The following is a 19,083-nucleotide window of genomic DNA, read 5'->3' as shown; positions in this document are numbered from 1 at the left end:
CCTGACTTGTTGTCCACTGAGGAAGCAATAATTTCATCACTAGTTTTTCATGATTACTATTTCAATTGTTTCATATCAAAATTCACTACTTAATTATGTGTTTTATGTAGTTTGTCGAGGACTGGTTCAGACACGTCACATCCATAACGTGAAACCGTCACATCCATAACGCCAGTTTTTCCTACATAATGCATTACGAAAATGACGCATAGTTTCAAAAACACACTTTTTGTGTTCATTCAAGTCTCCTTCATGGTACATATATCATAGTTTCGGCAGTTTCCTTCAAAATTCACAGTTTGTAGAAAACCTGTAATCTCTCACAAAAGTGTGTCCATTTCATGTCACATCCATAACGCTGATAAAATGCCTTGTATTCTTAGGATGAAATTGATTATATGAAATTTGAGGATTTCTCAGTATTCAGAGGACAGAGGTTGCATTAAAAGTTATGCAAATTAATTCACTGATACTAATTTTGCCCCCACTCTAAGGCATTTTGTTTACCAATATGAGTCCAATTGTCACATCCATAACGCTGGAACTGCCCAGGTACAGCCCTGCCCTGGATACATCTCTCAACGTGCGCTCTAAAACATTTGGTTTAAATTGAGATGTAGATCACGGGTGCGTTAATAAATATACATTGCGGCGAGTTGACACAAATTATTCACTTTGACGAATTTCTGTAGTTTCAGTCCTAGTTACTTTACTTTGAGCCATGCTCTTCCTTACTTGAATCACCTTTGAAAATAGTGGATTGAAGTAGCCTATATGGGTGTTTGGGAATGAACGTTGACTCAGATGCTTTTTGAGACTTTGAGCTAAATGTCCCAGCCAGGTGTTTAGGATGCATCATAGACAGGTTATCTTTCAGGTAGCCTATATATTTTCCATTAGAAAACCATCACGTAGCGAACATGTTGTGGCTAACTCACTTAGCTCCTGTTAGTAGCCTAGGTTGGTCTCAAATGATGAGATGACAGTCGAAAGATGCAATTAGTGCTGTTATCAATTTTCTTGGTAGCCTATAACCGCATGGTTTTCTACAAATACATCAATAATCAAATTGGCCTCCATCACTCAACCAATGCTAACGGTAACATTATTTTACCTACTCTAGGCTATTAATATAACTTAAGATTAACGTAGCCTACCTGCAGTAAAAACCAAGCATGTCCGATAAACATTCTCAGATTCATTTCGGCTTCAAGAAGAAATGGGAGTTACATGTCATGCAGAAATCATCCTACCCTTATTAGACGTTCTCTGCGGTAAACTACATTCTTGTCATTGTAGGAAGCGTAGTGTCTTTCCAACCCACTTTAGATTAACTTCCAGCAAAATTACGACTACGTGACGCCAATACTGGAAATGCAGCCAAATTATTATGATGAATATTTGGTTTTCCTTTAATCCTGCTGAATTTGTAATTATGTATCGCCCGTTGTAATTGCCTATACTGATGTACGTGCCTGTGTGTGTGTGTGCGTGTGTATATGTGTGCACCACCATCTACAGGCCAATGAGTGTACAGTCACTAAATGTACACATAACTTAATTTTTTTAGACCCCCCCCATGGATTAAATTCTACGAAACTTGGCATACCCCCAGAGAATGTCAGGTTAATCATACACATAAAATTTGGTGCAGTTCTGAACATCTTAACTGAAGAGAGGGGTGATTAAAGCAGGATGATATTGCATTTTAATTTTTTACCGGGGACAAATGAGTGATTATGGGCTAGGTTGATGTGGGCCCTTGAGACCAACATACCATAAAAATTTCTTCATACTCGGTGCCACGGTTCAGGTAGATATCTAGTGGGGCTACATACCCACCAAATTTCATGTGCCCCGGTGGTTCGGTGTCCCGGGTATCGTTGACCAAAAATTCAGGAAGTAGATGACGGGGGAAAAAAAACAAAAAAAAAAAACTTCGACAATCCCTATATGACCGCTTCGCTAGCGGCGGTCATAATAAAGTTGTCCTCTGAAAAAAAAGGGGGGGGGGGGGGGGGGGGGGGGGGTGACGGTGGCCCTACAGTCAGAGACAACTTCATCATCAAGTAATGTGTGTAAGTATAAGTGTATATACTCTTTTGATCCTGTGAGGGAAATTTGGTCTCTGCATTTATCCCAATCCGTGAATTAGTGAAACACACTCAGCACACAGTGAACACACAGTGAGGTGAAGCACACACTAATCCCGGCGCAGTGAGCTGCCCGCAACAACAGCGGTGCTCGGGGAGCAGTGAGGGGTCAGGTGCCTTGCTCAAGGGCACTTCAGCCGTGCCTACTGGTCGGGGCACCGAAGCGCTAACCAGTAGGCCAGTAGGCTGCTTTGTCCCTGAGTAGAGACTGTAAGGGATGATGTGTGTGCCAAAGTTTTGAGTTTATGAGTTTTTGTCTATAGGAACCATTGAATTCAACATACATGCATATATGCGTGATATTTTAATTCATTGCATTACAATTTTGACACATTTCAAAATATCTTCACTAACATCAGCAACAGCTTGACATCATGTATGCTAATTTGACATGAATCTCATGAATTGCCGAGGAAAAGTTCATCAAATCTGAGCATGTCATTAGTGTAATAGCCATTCTTTCAGTTGCCAGATGGTGGCACTATGCCAAATATGCATTATGAGCATGTGAATATCATTACTTTAATTTTCAATAACCTGTGAAATTTGAGCCATGTCAAGCAATGCATGGACAATTTATGACATATTTCCTGTATGACAATATGTCATTGCCATACATCGCCATTTTAGCATATAAAAAAAAATCTTTGCAATTTAGGATCAGCAATATCTTGCTGCAGATCAGACACCCCACCGATGATTCAGTCGCAGAGGTGAAGGCAAACATTCATTAATTGATTAGGCTATTAAATTGATCTGTTTTAGCCTTCTCCATGACTTTTAGGGAGTTTGACACCATCACTTGTTTGTCCACTCCAGCCACGGCAGAGTTAAAGGGACGCAAAGAAGTTACATAGCCTGATGCATTAAAGATATGTTTTTTACACATTTTACATGCGTAGGCTACAGCTACATATTTTCACAAGTTTACAACATAAGTATATTAAAGCTTAACACTGGTGTACAAAAAGAAATCATCTTATATATGTTTTAAGAAATTGTAAAACATATTTCATTAATTTATATATTTTTAAACAAACCAGGGAGCCAACAGAGAGTGGCTAAAGGGCCGTGGGTTGCCGACCCCTGAAATACAGTACCCTCCAGAATTTTTGGCACCTCTGCTAAAGTTGACTAAAAACCGGTATGATTCCACCCCATAAAGTTGGAGAATACAAAGCAAGGGATTTAAGACCGTTCGTCTTTACAAAATCTCCCCAGATCGTCTAGATTCCTAGTTCCACACTTGTGCATTCTCCTCTTTGACTCACCCCACTGCTTTTCTATGGAGTTTAGATCAGGGGACTGATATGGCAATGTCCAAAGCTTGATTTTGTGTTTAGCAAATCATATTTGTTTTGATCTGGACGAAAATGTTCAGGTTTTTCTTGGTGTTCATGATACCATGCACCTTAATTAGGTTCCCAAGGCCTTTGGGAATAAAAACAGCCCCACAATAGCACAGCCCCTCCACCATAATTCTCATTAGGCATGGGGTTATTTTCAGTATAGTCATTCTTCTATGTATGCCAAATACACCTAAAGTGTGCCTAGCCAAAGAACGCAATTTTCATTTCATCTCACAATAGGCCTTTATCACGGCAGCTGAAGCAGGGCTGTTCACTTTCCTGTTGGCAGGCAAACCACAGGTGTTCCTAAAAACATTAACGAGGCCTCTGGTTGAAGTAACTGTGGCCAAATCTGACACTTAATTAGAAACACCTGTGCTCACACTGGAACAGGGCTGTTCACTTCCTACTTCGGCTGCCGTGATAAAGGCCTATAGACCACACTGCCAGACAAAGTCACTGTACCATTCAGTAACTCCTGCTGTTTACATTGGTAATGAAATGACTGGATAGGCTTTTACCTGGCATGCCCTCCAAATAATCTATTAGCAGTGAGGTCACTTTTGAAGATTTTTTGGGGACTTGGTGACCCCAAGATGATACCTTTGTCTGTAACTCTCCAACAGTGGTTCTTATAGAATTTTTTGCCTCTCTTACCATCCTCCATACTGTACGTGGCAGCAAGATAACCATGGGTCTTTGTCCAAGCACGTTTGTCACACTTCGAGATGATTACAACCTTTTAATCATTGGGCCCTATCATGACATTCTAAAGTGCATCGTCACATTGGGAGGGGTTTCGTTATCAAACGTGGAGCGCATGGCGCAACAAGGTGTTCCTAGGTTTTTTAATCAGTCATATGGGTGTATTTGGGGTGTAACATCATTTAAACCAATGAAAAATATAGCTGCAAGCAGCAATGTGGGGGCCAAGCAGATGAGCAGGAGTTGTCATGGCAACCCAATGTTGTTACATTATACACACACCCAATTAACCCCCCCGTCCCACACACACATATACATGGATAAACCTCCTTTCCCACACACCCCAAATAGCCCCACACACATACGCATACCTCAAACATCACCAAATTGATTATGCGTCCTCAGGTTGTGGTCACGAGTCCACATACCAAAATTGGTGTTGATACGAGAAAGTGTTGATAATTATAGCGCCTTTAGTGGTCAAAGGTCACTAAATATATTGAGCGTCTTCAGGATGTGGTCCCGAGTCCATGTACCAAGTTTGGTGTCGATACGAGAAAGTGTTGCAAATTATAGCACCCCTAGTGGTCAAAGGTTGCTAAAATTATTGTGTCTCCTTAGGATGTGGTCCTGAGTCCATATACTAAGTTTGGTTTCGATACGTGAAAGCATTGCTTAAATATGAGCCCACTTCCTGTGATTATAGCACCCCCCTAGTGGTCAAAGGTCATTACATTTATTGAGCCTCATCCTTATTGGGTCCTGACCCCATGTACAGACTTTGGTTTTTATATGTCAAAGCGTTGCTGAAATATGACTATACTTCCTGTGATTATAGCGCCACACAGTGGTCAAAATGCACCAAATTTCTTGAGCCTTCTCCTAATTGGGTCCTGAGACCATGTACTGAGTTTGGTGTTGATACACGAAAGCCTTGCTGAGATATCACTTCACTTCCTATTTGGCGGCTTTGCCGCCAAACTTGATTGGTCGTAACGGGCGACAGGTTTTGAATATGGCTCCAAAAAGGAATGCGTTTATGAGTCATGGTCTGACGATCATCTGCGTCAAGTTTCGTGAAAATCGGATAAACTTTGTGACCTTTGAAAACGTTTAGGTGTTTTTGATTAAATCCAATATGGCAGCCGGATCAGTTACGTTGACATCACAAATTCACATCTGTCGGCCTAAGGATCTCACACAGACACCACTAGTGCATAAACATTAACATTAACAGACACCAATAGCAAGTTTTAATTTCAAACACATTACCTGTTACAGGCCAAAATGTAATTTTGCTCATTATAGCGCCACCTATAGGTCAAAAGTCATCAAATTTATTGAGCCTCCTCCTTATTGGGTCTTGAGCCCATGTACTGAGTTTGGTTTTGATACATTAAAGCTTTACTGAAATATTACTTCACTTCCTGCCAAACTTGATTGGTCGTGACAGGCGACAGGTTTTGAATATGGCTTCAAAAAGCAATGCGTTTGTGAGTCATGGTCTTGACGAAGTTTCGTCAAAATCGGACAAACTTTATGACCTTTGATTCCTTTTAAGTGTTTTTGATTAAATCCAATATGGCGGAAGATCCAACGTGGCGAAAATTGACGTCATGGGGTGCGTTGAGTTCGGTCTCATCCAAGGATTCCAAGTATACCTCAATTTGTATGGTTGAAACTTTAAGCGCATAGATGTAATGCAAAATCTGACACATTGGGGGTGCTAGAGCACTTGACATGAAACTTAGTGAAAATATAGCTGCAAGCAGCAATGTGAGGGCCAAGCAGTTGAGAAGGAGTTGTCATGGCAACCCAATGTTGTTACATTATACAAACACCCAATTAACCCCCTGTCCCATACACACACATATACACAGATAAACCAACTCTCCCACACACCCCAATAACCCCCCACACATATGCATACCTCAAACCTCACCAAATGTATTGTGCGTAGTCCGGTTGTAGTCACGAGTCCACATACCAAGTTTGGTGTTGATACGAGAAAGTGTTGCAAATTATAGCACCCCTAGTTGTCAAAGGTTGCTAAAATTATTGTCTGTCCTCAGGATGAGGTCCCAAGTCCATATACTAAGTTTGGTTTCAATATGTGAAAGCATTGCTGAAATATGAGCCCACTTCCTGTGATTATAGCGCCACCTATAGGTCAAAAGTCATCAAATTTATTGAGCCTCCTCCTAATTGGGTCCTGAGACCCTGTACTGAGTTTGGTGTTGATATGCGAAAAGCCTTGCTGAGATCACTTCACTTCCTGTTTGGTCGTCACAGGCAACCGGTTTGGAATATGTCTCCAAAAAGCAATGCGTTTATGAGTCATGGTCTGACGATCATCTGCGTCAAGTTTCGTGAAAATCAGAGAAACTTTGTGACCTTTGATGCCTTTTAAATGTTTTTGGTGAAATCCAATATGGCAGTTGAATCAATTATGTTGACGTCACATGTTGGCATGTGTCGGCCTATAGGTCAAAAGTCATCAAATATATTGAGCCTCCTCCTAATTGGGTCCTGAGACTATGTACTGAGATTGGTGTTGATACGCGAAAGCCTTGCTTCGTCGCCAAACTTGATTGGTCGTGACGGGCGACGGGTTTTGAATATGGCTCCTAAAAGCAATGCATTTATGAGTCATGGTCTGAAGATCATCTGCGTCAAGTTTCGTGAAAATCGGACAAACTTTGTGACCTTTGATGCCTTTTAACCCTCTAGGCGCCACTGTCGAGTTTACTCGACAAGATGCGGTACTGAATAAAACGGCCGATTTAGTCAAATAGGGTGTCATATTTCGTTCGACATCCACTCCACTAGGTGGCAGACATGTCATACGTCATCCCCGAGTCCGAAAAAGGTCATGGTTTAAACAAAACTTTTGAGCTACAGCGCATTGTATCAGTGCGTGCAATACCGGAGCTAGTGTGCGTGTGAGCCACTTAGTCAGAGCGATATTGTCAACGTTAGCGAGTATTTGCATTAGATTATCGTCTAATGGCATCAAAAAAGTTTACCTGAAATGAAGTGTTGGGTCTTCTATTCGCGGACCCTGATTCTGAAGGGGAATATCTGCCTTCAGGAAATGACGGTGATTCGTTTAGTGAGGCTTCAGATGCGTCCCTGCCTTCAATGATGCAGCTGGACAAAGTGAGAGTTTACTCCATAGTTTAGCTTACACCAAGCACAAACGTTGAATCGTTTGCCCAATGTCACTGGTGGGAATAATGTTTCACGGGTTCGGAGTGTTCATCGGGAAGTTAGCAGGGTGTTAGTGGTGTGGCGAACAAGGCTGGAGGTAGCCTAATAGCGCTAGCTTCTGTTTTTTGCCTCTCCACAATCGCGGCGACAGTAACGTGGTGGAGCCTTTGTCTAATGCGACTGGGTATGTTAGACGAGGTCGAAGTGCTCATAGGAGAGTTAGGGGGAAACGTAGTGGCAGTGTGGGGAGTCGCAATGAGAATGACAGGAGGCCTAGTCCGAGCTGCGCAAATTCTCTCCACTCGGCGCGCGCGAGGCAGATCTGGCCATGCTGCTCGCATGGTGGAGGTGGTGACACGCTCTCTCCCTCTCCCTCTCCCACACACACACACACACACATTAGGTCATGCATAGTCTATCACAAGATGATGGGAATGCCGGCCCTGTATGGATAGGGATAGGGAGTCATTATCTCTACAGCAAAAGGCCTGCTACATAAAAAAAAAAATGTCAGCCATTTATTAGTAATGATTTACACTGTTGATTTGCTATCTATTTCCCTGATCATTTAGGACATACACTATGTGTTCCTTTTTGTGTGTTCATGTCCTTGTGATGTGTGTGTCTTTGTCAGCTAAGAAAAAAAACATCAACAAAAACAACAAAAAGAAAAAAAATATTAACATTGTCTCTTGTCTTGTCTCGTCATCTCACTCCTGATCTGTGCCTTGCCGTGGCAAAAGAGCTTTTGAACTAAACAGGTCTTGTCTACTTGTGTTTGTGTGTCATCTGAATAATCTATATGTGCCCCATACATGGAATCAGAGTGCCTACTGTATGTAGTAAATGGAAAATCTCTACAGCAAAAGGCCAGTCTACCGCTACATGCATTTGGTTTGTTTCGGCCATTTATTAGTAATGATTTACACAGTTTGTTCACTACTTACTATTTACCTGAGCATTCAGTATTGTGCAATATAGCATACAGAAGGTGAGGGACATTTTGGGGGGAAAGAAGTGGTGCATTTTATCATTCAAACATGCGACTTTTCATGAAAATTCTATAATCCAAGATGGCCGCCACCATATGACGTCATAATATGCAAATTAGATATAAACATTTAATCTCTACATAAACTTTGGGTCATCCTTAATATTTCTCTAATTTGCAGAAAGTCTCTATCTCTTATCACTTTTAAGATATAGCCTTTTGAAATGAAGATGTCAAAATTGATCGTTTCGGAAAAAAACCTCTGGCGCCTAAAGGGTTAAGTGTTTTTGATTAAATACAATATGGCGGAAGATCCAACATGGCGGAAATTGACGTCAATCGCCCTAGTGGTCAAAGGTTGCTAAATTTTTTGTGTGTCCTTAGGATTTGGTCCTGAGTCCATGAACCAAGATTGGTTTTGACATGTGAAAGCATTGCTGAGATATGACCTAATCTTCTGTTACTCTAGCGCCGCCCTAGTGGTTGAAGGTCACCAAATTTATTTTGTGTCCTCAGGATGAGGTCCCAAGTCCATATACTAAGTTTGGTTTCAATACGTGAAAGCATTGCTGAAATATGAGCCCACTTCCTGTGATAATAGCGCCACCTAGTGGTCAAAGGTCATCAAATTTATTGAGCTTCTTCCTAATTGGGTCCTGAGACCATGTACTGAGTTTGGTGTTGATACACGAAAGTCTAGCTGAGATCACTTCACTTCCTGTTTGGCGGCTTCACCTCCAAACTTGATTGGTCATGACGGGTGATGGGTTTTGAATATGGATCCAAAAAGCAATGCATTTGTGAGTCATGGTCTGAAGATCATCTGCGTCAAGTTTCGTGAAAATCGGATAAACTTTGTGACCTTTGATGCCTTTTAAGTGTTTTTCATGACATCCAATATGGCGGTTGGATCATTTATGTTGACGTCACATGTTGGCATGTGGCGGTTTAAGGACCTCTCAAGGTATTAACAGATATTACTAATATGCTTTCATTTCCAAACACATGACCCGTTACAGGCTAAAACGTAATTTTGCTAATTATAGCGCCACCTATAGGTCAAAAGTCATCAAATTTAATGAGCCTCCTCCTAATTGGATCCTGAGACCCTGTACTGAGTTTGGTGTTGATATGCGAAAGCCTTGCTGAGATCACTTCACTTCCTGTTTGGCGGCTTCACCTCCAAACTTGATTGGTCATGACGGGTGATGGGTTTTGAATATGGCTCCAAAAAGCAATGCATTTGTGAGTCATGGTCTGAAGATCATCTGCGTCAAGTTTCGTGAAAATCGGACAAACTTTGTGAACTTTGATGCCTTTTAAGTGTTTTTGATGACATCGACGTCGATGAAATTGACGTCATGGAGTGCGTCGAGTTCGGTCTCATCCAAGGATTCCAAATATACCTTAATGTTCAAAATGTGGTGTACGGTAAGTGCATAGATGTAATACAACATTTTAAATGTTGGTGGCGCTAGAGCACTCCAGGTGCAGACATCAAACTTTCTGAAATTAAACATATGCCTGTAACGAATCAATGTGCCAAATTTCTCAACTTTTTACTGTATGGTTCAATGGCAAATGAGCGTTTCGTTATAATAATAAGAAGAAGAATACGTAGAATCACTATGGGTTGCCTCGCAGCTTCGCTGCTTGGCCCCCAATAATAAGAACACATAGAATCACTATGGGTTGCCTCGCAGCTTCGCAGTTTGGCCCCCAATGACATCTTTCATTCCCTTTAACGGCGCATTAAGTGCGATATGTCAAATAAATGCATCGGTATTTTGGCATTCAACAGCGCATTTGAAGGAGGCTGCTTGCGAGACCGAATGGAATAGTCATTCTTAAACCATGCTTTACTAAAACCTAGCATAGCCTTCACGCATTTGCACTCGTTTATTTTTTTAACTCATTGGCAAAGTGAAACTAACTTCACCAAGGTGTCAGTCAACGACAAGACAGTTATATGCAATGCAGTTACTTTCACTATTGACTGACAATGGGTTACCATCGAAAACATAGGCTGGAAAGCAACACTTACCCTATTGCTCAAATGACTGAATAAAACAACATTTATCCTGCAGAGGAGTTGCTTATTACTCGTGACAGTGCGTCTTCAGCTGTGCTCCATACGTGTCTCTCGCCTCTCCCCTAACCACTTTTAACCGTCATTACCAATTTGCAAATGATGGTGAATAACTACTCATCATGATATGTACAGTATTTCGTAATATCTTTATTCTAATTATGTTTCCCATTGTAATCGTGCAATTTGTAATGCTTTGCATGGACGTGCGCTGGTGTGCGTTCATGAATGATAGAAGGATGGTGCGTGCACCTGCCAATATGACTGTTGACATGCGCTCTTAAAATAGCATATGAACAACTCGCCATTGACTTCTGACCAGGTTTAGGTGGTGTATGATAACGATTTTTAGACAACGCACCAGGCCCCTCCCTAGGTTGTTAATTGCCACACCCCTGTCGCAATGTTTAAAAAATAAACGTGCAAAATACCGAATTAAGCTTTGCGCGGGTGAATAACGAGCTTTACACCATGCGCTGGAACCCAAAATACAGCCCCAAGGCTTTACCCCAGACACCAGGGTTTTCCTCATAGTGGAAAAGGGCCATTGGGGTGAGGGGTCTTGACTGGACTGCATTGGACCATGAACTGTGTGTACCGCTTCGGTTTCTGCCTTCCTGAAGTCCGGCTGCTATGATTCAGAGCTGCCCCTTCAGTGTCTGAGAGATCACTCGGGACTTGAATACAGTGGTGGTGTCTAGCCTCTGTGGGATCTAATACCGACCTTTTTTATACAGTCTATGATACCAACCCGTTGCTGAGCGGTCATGCTAGCTAGCTGCCCTAACAGGGATTTGAATGTGCGGATTACGGGTTACGGATACGCTCAGGGATGTAATGGTAAAATAAGAGGTCGATAAACTATGAATTTTGTGATCTCGGTGAGGTGGACTGTGCCATGCGGTATCAGATTTTTAAAAAGGGCATTCAAAATATGTTTGATGATGGTGGAGGTTATCGTCCAATGTTTATAATAATACCAGTGATATTAAATGGTTCCTAGAGTGTTGATGACTGTATTGTGAATGGATAATACAGTGTGATTTTTGAATGTTAAAAGTTGCAATTGGTGATCTTTTGATAGATGGATAAACTCTAATAAAAGGTGGATAAACTCTATAGCCTCCACTACATCCCTGGGTACTCTGGCGAGTCACGGTGCTCCGTCCAGCACCTTGTTTTTGTTTGACTTTGTTTGTACTCAAGGCATTGCTGTAAAGGAGCTTAATGCTCAGTCAATTTCCCCTGAATAAACAATGGTTGTTGATGATGATATCCATTTGGACATTTTAAAATGGGGTCTATGACTCATTATTGGGCCTCCCCTGGTGGACATTCGAGGTACTGCATGTTTTTGAACTTCCGTGTTCAAAAAAGAATGTTGCTGTGAAATGTTAGGCTACAAGAAGTCATTGTAATCAACTCCTTTAGCAGTGGCTCATTACAGATTGCTACTCCAGAGGGAGACTTTGAAAAGGGGGAGGAGGGCTCCTCACTCAGAATAATCACACAGAATAATCACAACACACAGTACTGCAGACACAACATACAAAAATGATCCCTCTCAGTGTTGCGGGCCTGTTTGGCAATACAGTTGTGTTCAGCAAACAACACCCTAGAAAATCCCCTTCCTGTTTTAGTCATCATATTGAACTGTGGCACTAAACCCCAAGCTTGCTTCTCACTATTTCTGCTCATTGTATCTCCTTGCAGCCCTATTAGAACAGGACCCATGTAACAGGACATGCATGACAGAGAGACAGAAATGTGATACTACCTTTTTGTTTGTCACAGTTGCCCAGAGGACCTGGATCAGGCTGTAGAGGTTACAATATATATTTTGAGATTATTTGATGCTAAGAGACAAGTTAGTGACTCACTGTGAGTCCACTGAATTCTGTAGATCAGTGTTTCCCAAACTTTTTTTCTGGGGACCCATTTTTTTTAAAATCGCAACCCATTTCACTTCAGATCTAACATGCAACCATGCACCAATATTTCCCAAAATGTCGATGTTTTAGGCCACAGGTTCTCAAACTTTTCTATAACCATTCTACAGTGCCATATCTAAGTGGTTGGATAGATATCTAGCGCCTGGTCTGGCCCACTACTAGGGTTTGGTGATGCACTGACTCCTCAGTTTTTCCACAATTCTGCAATCTCAATTACACTCATGAGACAATGTTAAATATGTTCAGTTCATGTTCTAGCTCAGTTTTGTACACACACACAACCTTAGGTTGTCCTCATCCTGCTTTGAACACGGTTGTGTTGCATTTTGAGCACCATCAGCTTGGGAAGTTGGAAATGACTAGCCTACCAAAAAGATCCGTTTTATCCCCACTAAACTTGATGTCAGAGTTCAGCTTGATAGACTACAAAACACTTGAAAAAACGGTACAGAATCTCAGCCCTTCCACATGTGTCTTAGACACTCTGCCTACCAATTTCTTCAAAACTGTTTTTTACCTCATAGCGGCGGATGTCCTTCAAATTGTAAATGTATCACTGCTGTCTGGCACTTTTCCTAAGTCACTGAAAACAGCTGTTGTAAAGCCACTTCTCAAGAAGAATAACCTGGATGCCTCCATGCTAAACAATTACAGGCCCATATCCAATCTACCTTTTATTGGCAAAATTATTGAAAAAGTAGTCTTTAATCAACTAACCACCTTCCTAACATCAAATGGGTATTTTGATTACTTTCAGTCTGGTTTTCGGGCAAATCACAACACTGAAACAGCTCTCATTAAAGTTTCCAATGACATACGCCTCAACACAGATTCAGGTAAAACATCAGTCCTAGTGCTGCTGGACCTTAGTGCAGCATTTGACACTGTTGATCACAATATTTTACTACACAGACTAGAACACTGGGTTGGATTTACAGGCATAGTTATCAGCTGGCTACAATCATATCTACAAGAAAAGAGGCTTCTTTGTTGCCATCGGAAACTGTACCTCAACACCAACGTCCTTGACCTGTGGTGTTCCCCAGGGGTCGATCTTGGGGCCACTATTATTCAACCTCTATATGCTCCTACTTGGACAAATCATTCAAAATAATTTGATTTCATATCATAGCTATGCAGATGACACACAAATTTACTTAGCTCTATCACCAAACAACTATGGTCCTCTTGAATCTATGTGTCAGTGTATAGAACAAATCAACACCTGGATGTCTCAAAATTTTCTTCAGCTGAACAAAGAAAAAACTGAAGTAATTATATTTGGTAAAAATGAGGAAAGACTTAGGGTTGCCACTCTCCTTGACACAAAAGGGTTGAAGGCAAAGGATACTGTTAAAAATCTTGGCGTATTAATTGACAGTGATCTAAATTTCAACAGCCACATGAAAGCGATAACTAAATCAGCTTTTTACCACCTCAAAAATATTGTCAAACTCAGAGGGCTGATGTCAAAACATGACTTAGAAAAAACTCATTCATGCATTTATCTCCAGCAGGGTTGATTACTGCAATGGACTGTTCACAGGCCTTCCTAAAAAGACTATTAAACAGCTTCAGGTGATACAAAATGCAGCAGCTAGGACTCTAACAAAAACTAAAAGAACTGACCACATTACTCCAATTCTTAAGTCCTTGCACTGGCTTCCAGTAAGTCACAGAATTGACTTTAAAGCACTATTGCTTGTTTATAAATCAGTAAATGGAGCAGGACCTAAATACTTGTCAGACATGCTTCAGCAGTACACACCTTCTCGTCCTCTCAGGTCCCAGGTGAAAAACCTGCTAGTAAAACCTACAGTTAGAACTAAACATGGTGAAGCAGCTTTTGAACCAACTTTCGGATGACATTAAAAAGGCCCCAACTGTAGCCAGTTTTAAATCTAGACTTAAGACCAAACTGTTCTCAGACGCTTTCTGCTAACTGTGCCGAGTTACAAATTCTGAATCTGCCTCGATAATTATTCTACTTTGTCTTTTATTACTTTGTTTTACTACTTTTGCCTTTGTTTTTGCTTACTAATTATTCTATATTTTTAAATGATTTTACCTTGTGTTTTATGTTTTCTTTTTATTATGATCTTTACCTTTTAACTATTCTTTGACTATATTGCCCTTCTATGCTTTTATTTGTTATTATTGTTTGGTTTTGTTTATGTAAAGCACATTGAATGACCTCTGTGTATGAAATGTGCTATATAAATAAACTTGACTTGACTTGACTTGACTTGACTTAATGTACATCCAAGAGTTTGGGGATATTCTGGCATGCTACGCAGTCACTCTTCAGCAGTAAGCTGCTCCTGACAAATGGATCCATAACACCGTGGACAATTCCGATGTAAACGGCAAATAACGCCCGACAGAAATATTGTTTCATTTTGCGAGTGAGATATCCACGCTCTGGCGTCCCCTCTGCAACGTGTTCGCCAACTAGTTTTAGAGCTATTCTAAATGCAAAAATGCACAGAAGGAGTTATGACAAAACCGTGACTGTTAACAAACTAGATCCTAAAAGAAAGCTGTTAACTTTCCTAAGCTATAAGCTAGGCCTATTACACAACGTAAATTGTCACTAGGCTATGCTGGCGACCCAAATAAAATCTCCTGCGACCCACCTGTGGGTCGCGACCCAGTCTTTGGAAACCAATGCTGTAGATGACCAGTCACAATGCCTGCAGTTACTGAAGAGAAAGGTCAGTAGTAAATGTTCTATCTCAAATTGGTTAGTAAAAAAATAAGTGTTTCAAACCTTTTACCTCAGAGCTTTGGTTACTAGAGCCAACAGCTACCTAATATAGCTGTTAACAGAAAAGCCTTCTGTGAGAACACAGATGAAGGCAATAGTAAAAGGACAGAGGAATGACCAGTATTATTGGAAGGTCAAGTACTGGTCAAAGAGGACGACAGGTCTGAATAATGGAAAACAGGTAGATTAACCCTTAACTGATTACTGCTCATCAGCAGTGGAGTGAGCTGTGGCCTCTTGGGCTGATCAAAACAGATGTACTGGATCATTTGCAAGGGATGATTTCACCATACATGGAGTTAGGCCCAACATTTTGTCTCTACCAAATTGGGGATAATTCACAAGTTTCTGACTTTTCAGTTGAAGTTAAAGATAAAGAGGCTGGTTAGGTGTCAATGCTATGTTGGATAGCAGGATTATCTGGTATTACTCAACTCAGTCTAGTCTAGCTAAAAGTGGCTAGATTAGTATGTTTAGATGCGCAAAATATCTAACACAAACTCAACATCATGTTCAGTGTTTCACAGGTCTGATATACTCATGGTGGTATCCAGCAGAAAGGGCCAACATTACCTGACAAACTACAAAAATGTAGGAACAACAAGCCGGCTGGGCTGACTTCAGGCACACAAATGGAGACAAGGATTTAGTTATTAAAAGCCCTTTATTTAAGAGCAAGTAAAAACACCAATCCGTTTCAGCCCTTTGGGCCTTCCTCAGGGCATGATTTTGAAGAATACCTGAATGAATGGAGTATACAGTAAAATGTGGTCACATAATACACTGGCATATAGGGATGTAAACATGAGTCCTTTGCTGAAAACATACACAGCTACACCAACCATACATATATATATATATGCAGAGAAAGAAAACACTCTCTGACACTGTGATCAGCAGCACCGGAGCGCCAAAGGGAACTGTGCTCTCTCCAGTCCTGTTCACCCTGTACACATCTGACTTCTGCTACAACACTGACTCATGCCACATGCAGAAGTTTTCTGACGATACTGCAATTGTGGGGTGTATCAGGAACGGGCAGGAGGAGGAGTACAGGAGCCTGGTGGAGGACTTTGTGCAATAGTGCAAACTCAATCATCTCCAACTCAACACTTCAAAGACCAAGGAGATGGTGTTGGATTTCCGCAGGTCTAAGCCCACTCTGCTTACCAGTCTCCATTGATGGGGTCAATGTCGAGGTGGTAAGCACCTACAAGTACCTGGGTCTCCACCTAGACAATAAACTGGACTGGTCAGCCAACACTGACGCACTCTACAAGAAAGGGCAGAGCAGGGTGTACTTCCTGAGAAGGCTGCGGTCCTTCGATGTGTGCAGCAAGCTCCTCAGGATATTCTACCAGTCTGTTGTTGCCAGCGTCCTCTTCTATGCAGTGGTATGTTGGGGAGGAAGCACAAAGAAGAAGGATGCTGGGCGACTTGACAGGCTGGTAAGGAAAGCTGGCTCTGTAGTGGGAGCTGAACTGGAGTGCATCACTTCAATATCTGACAAAAGGACCCTGAACAAACTGATCAACATCTTGGACAATGAGTGTCATCCACTCCACAACACTGTTGTTAAGCAGAAGAGCCTGATCAGCTAGAGACTTCGCTCACTGCCTTGCACAACAGACAGACCGAGGAAGTCATTCGTCCCCAGGGCCATTGAACTGTTCAATGCTTCACTTAAGGGAAGAGGAGAAATAGACTTCTCCGCATAGTCTGTCTGCCTCTTCACCACCTCCATGTCTTGAACTGTCTGTCCACTAGCCACTTTTTACCACTGTCTTCTGCCTCACTGTTTGCGTGCTACTGTATATTAGCACATATGCACAACCCCTCCCTCCATGCCACAGCCGAACTGTGACCACACTTATACCTTCCTTAATATAGTTATATATATATATAGATATATAGACTTTATTCTTGCACTGTTGCACTGTTTGACTGTTTGACTTACTCATTTGCACCATCACCATGACACTCATTCACACAGGGCACCTTACCTTACCTTATGCACAGAGAATCACAGGCTCAGTCCCTGCCTCAGTCATTGCAAGCGCATCTTGATTGATTAATCACCCACTATGTGGATATTTTATTTTTAGAATTGATTTACAGATGTGTGTCTGTGTTGTCTGTATGCTACTGTGACCTTGAATTTCTCCTGTGGATCAATAAAGTATCTATCTATCTATCTATCTATCTATCTAAAACAGTAAATACAACAACATTACAGTAAGATTAAGAAATTGATGAAAAAAAGGTCTGAAATCAGATTGGTCTGACACTTACCTGTCCTACCAGTCACTTTGAAGGACAAAATAGGACCCTGGGAACATAGGGATGACTCCTGTTATCTAATTGCTTCCAAGATCCAAAAAATGTTAGACGACACTGGATGGAAAACATTTGTACGATGTGATTTTGACTTCAAGCCGTCATAAGTTTAAATTGAAGGCCAGAGTTCACACATACATTAGGAATAAGCATTACCTCACAGTCATCATGATGGCTCAGCAAGTAACGTTAACATACTAGACCAGGGAGGTATTCCATCATCCTTGCTAATGAAGGCAGTGCTTAACAGAAATAGCCTGGCTTGAACTAGCATAGACTTTCACTTGAGGCTGAAGCCATTCCATTAACTGAAGTTAGCTGCATCTTGCCTTTGTTTATTAGGTCAGCGTCACTTCTGCTCGTGCACGAGGTAGGAAAGTAGACCAAAACAGTAGTAGAAATGTAAGGGAAACTATAGGATTCCTGTTAGATTTACAAGCTCAATCTACAGGATTTTAATTGAAATCATAAAATTGAACATTGAGAAAAAAAGATAGATAAATAGTTTCTTACATAAATTGGAGAATAATGAAAGCATAAATTTAAACCACAATGATCATGGTTTGAATTGCAAGTTTGATGGTCTTCACTCTTGAGCAGATCGAGTGAATGAATAAATAGCATAATCTCAAAACAATTTTGGCATAGGCTATTCAAAATTAGGCTATATACGTCCTGAGGTTCAAAGGGTTTACTCCCAATTGTTGTCTAGGTGTAGGTGATCATAAATGAAATGGGGATTAACATAGGCTATTGTCTCCCATAAGTGTCATAGTTCTGCCAAAGTGTTTGGAAATATAACTAGAATGCATTTCCGGAGGAACTGCAAAAGTGTGCTTGCTCTGGTGCGGTCACTAACATGAGCAGACAGTGGAATATACTACGATGAACCTGGCATGATCGAAGAATTCTAACAGTGCCTCATTTTTCAAAATCAGGCGTACAGGTCAAAAGTTATGTGTATTAACATACATCCGAAATGCCAAAACACATTTTTGGTATGTGCAGCGACCCCTAGGTCAAAGGGCACCAAATTATATGTGCGGCCTCACAATGGAGTGCCGAGTCCCTGTACCAAGTTTTGTTTTGATAAATAAAAGTGCTAAGATATAAGCTAACTTGCTGTAACTCTAGCACCCCCTAGTGGTCAAAGGTCACCAAATATATTGTGTGTCCTCAGGATGGGGACCCAAGTCAATATACACAGTTTGGAAAACGTTGCTGAGATGTGAGCCTACTTCCTGTGATTATAGTGCCTCCTAGTGGTCAAAAGATGCCAAATGTATAGTGCATCCTCAGGATGGGGTCCCGAGTCTATGTACCAAGTTTGGTTCCGATATGTGAAAGTGTTCCTGAGATATGACCCAACTTTCTGTTTGGTGGCTATGCCGTCAATTTAGTTTGGCTGTGATGAGCAAACACTTTCGAAAATCAAAAATCCTTCTGGTAGTTTCAGCTATGACAGAAATAGAGTGTGATTTTATTGTACTGTTTTACTGGTTTATTTTGACAAATAATCTATATGGACCT

The 19,083-nt window shown here is 41.2% G+C and overlaps 1 protein-coding gene across 1 annotated transcript in view; it reads left to right on the top strand.

The window, feature by feature from the left end:
* LOC121708556 (sodium/calcium exchanger 2-like) overlaps window positions 1-19,083 on the top strand; it is a 143,808-nt gene that overhangs the window by 33,249 nt on the left and 91,476 nt on the right. The window lies entirely within an intron of this gene.

The sequence above is a fragment of the Alosa sapidissima genome, chromosome 5, assembly GCF_018492685.1.
Source record: "Alosa sapidissima isolate fAloSap1 chromosome 5, fAloSap1.pri, whole genome shotgun sequence".
Lineage (NCBI taxonomy): Eukaryota > Metazoa > Chordata > Actinopteri > Clupeiformes > Clupeidae > Alosa > Alosa sapidissima.
The sequence above is the reverse complement of the archived record's forward strand: the minus strand, read 5'-3'. Positions and strand labels throughout refer to the sequence as shown.